The sequence below is a fragment of the Amblyomma mixtum genome, chromosome 2, assembly GCF_055824585.1.
Source record: "Amblyomma mixtum isolate Tamu chromosome 2, ASM5582458v1, whole genome shotgun sequence".
NCBI lineage: Eukaryota > Metazoa > Arthropoda > Arachnida > Ixodida > Ixodidae > Amblyomma > Amblyomma mixtum.
In genome coordinates this window covers 194,890,703-194,893,015 of record NC_143013.1, presented here as the reverse complement: position 1 = coordinate 194,893,015, position 2,313 = coordinate 194,890,703, and the positions used below count along the sequence as shown (strand labels likewise).

At 49.6% G+C, this 2,313-nt stretch overlaps 1 non-coding gene across 1 annotated transcript; it reads right to left on the bottom strand.

Annotated features, from left to right (window-relative positions):
* Positions 1-1,547: 1,547 nt before the first annotated feature.
* TRNAK-CUU (transfer RNA lysine (anticodon CUU)) lies at positions 1,548-1,620 on the bottom strand. The gene has a single exon. It is a non-coding gene; the product is annotated as a tRNA-Lys (tRNA).
* Between the last annotated feature and the right edge of the window lie 693 nt (positions 1,621-2,313).

The window sequence follows — 2,313 nt, the reverse complement described above, 5'->3', positions numbered from 1 at the left end:
CCAACCATCCGGGACCGCCAGAGGCTGTGTAGACCAATTAACATGACGGTATCGAAAGGTACGCCATCTTCGTTATCTGTTGATAGGAACCTGATGCTATGTATATCTAACGGTAAGTCTTTCTTAAGGTTTCTTTGCAGCACGTCCCAAAAATAAACCCCTTCCCTAAAGTGTAGAAAAACATCGTCTATTGGATTGGATTGGATTATTTGGGTTTCACGTCCCATAGCAACTCAGGCTATGAGGGATGCCGTAGTGAAGGGCACCGGAAATTTCGACCACGAGGGGTTCTTTAAAGTGCACTGACATCGCACAGTACACGGATGATCCATTGTCTCAGGCTGTTTCTATATTAAGCAAAGTGACCCCCATGACAGAAAAAAAAACCCTGTCCTCAAGAAATGTTTTTACCGACAACGTTCCTGTATGCAGCCAAAGGTAAGATGCTTTTACTGCTGGGGAAACTGGCATCCTTTTGAACCGCTTCAATACATCTTCACCCGGATAGCCCCTGTACAAGGCTCAGTACACAGGAACAGAGAAACAGTCATCGCACACATCCTTATACAATTTTTTCTTATTGACTGAACACAAATATTTAATCTAAAAACGAGTTTTCAAAATTCCGACACTGTTTACGGTCTCTCGTAAAAAACCAAAGAGGCGCCCTGGCATACTTTTTGTGGCAACAACAAAATTTGGCAACGACCGCACGAGCCTTACTTGGCAAACAGTGCGCAGATATGGATCAGTGACGTTGCGGAAGAAAATGAATCTGTTTACGAGCTGTCGGGGAATAAGTGTGCTAGCCCAAGACCCCCGTCTTTGACACGCCGAAACAAGTTATCCCGTCTACGCCTCTCCCAATTCGACTCCCAAACGAAAAGGGCAAATACCTGATGCATCCTCTGAATGATTAACCTGGAACAGAGAAGCGTTTGCATTGCATACCACAACTTGGCAAAGAAAAACAGATTGCACACTGTTGCACGTCAAAGATACACAGCGGCACCCCGCTCCTCTAGTCAGACTTCTCACGTACCTGTATTTCTTCGGCTTGGTTGCGCCAAAATAGCTCCCTGTCTTCGTAGTATTCTAGAGGCACACCCAAGTACTTAACCGGTGTTGTGACCCAAGCCACGTTGGCAAACGTGCAAGCCGCCGATGGCCACTCTCCGTGCTAAAATTCTAGACACTTCCCCGAATTCATCGGACTTCCTGTGGTCGTGCTGAAATCTTTCACGGCTTCGACTGCCACGCTAACACTCTCTATGTTCGCACAAAAGACGGCTACGTCATCAACATCCACCAAAAATTTGTCCTCCGGGCGACGGAAGGGCAGAATAAAAAGTCACATATGCGCGTTAGTTTTAGTGTGCGACAGAAACGAATGACACCTGCACGCCCAGCGTGATGCTCGAACTCATGACCCTGAGACTAAGAGTGTCATGCTCTACCGACTGAGCTATCCGGGCGACGCAAGAGCGCAATAAAAAGTCCCATTTGGTCGTTCGTTTTCTTGCGCGACAGAAAAAAGAAGACCTGCACGTCCAACGTGGGGCTCGAACCCACGACCCTCAGATTAAGAGTCTCATGCTCTACCGACTGAGCTAGCCGGGCGGCGGAAGGGCGCAATAAAAAGTCATAGTTGTGCGTTCGTTTTCTAGCGCGACAGAAAAGAAGAAGACGTGCGCGCCCAACGTGGGGCTCGAACCCATGACCCTGAGATTAAGAGTCTCATGCTCCACCGACTGAGCTAGCCGGGCGGCGGAAGGGCGCAATAAATAGTCATAGTTGTGCGTTCGTTTTCTAGCGCGACAGAAAAGAAGAAGACGTGCGCGCCCAACGTGGGGCTCGAAACCACGACCCTGAGATTAAGAGTATCGTGCTCTACCGACTGAGCTAGCCGGGCGGCGGAAGGGCGCAATAAATAGTCATAGTTGTGCGTTCGTTTTCTAGCGCGACAGAAAAGAAGAAGACGTGCGCGCCCAACGTGGGGCTCGAAACCACGACCCAGAAATTAAGAGTCGCATGCTCTACCGACTGAGCTAGCCGGGCGGCGGAAGGGCGCAATAAATAGTCATAGTTGTGCGTTCGTTTTCTAGCGCGACAGAAAAGAAGAAGACGTGCGCGCCCAACGTGGGGCTCGAAACCACGACCCAGAAATTAAGAGTCTCATGCTCTACCGACTGAGCTAGCCGGGCGGCGGAAGGGCGCAATAAATAGTCATAGTTGTGCGTTCGTTTTCTAGCGCGACAGAAAAGAAGAAGACGTGCGCGCCCAACGTGGGGCTCGAAACCACGACCCAGAAAT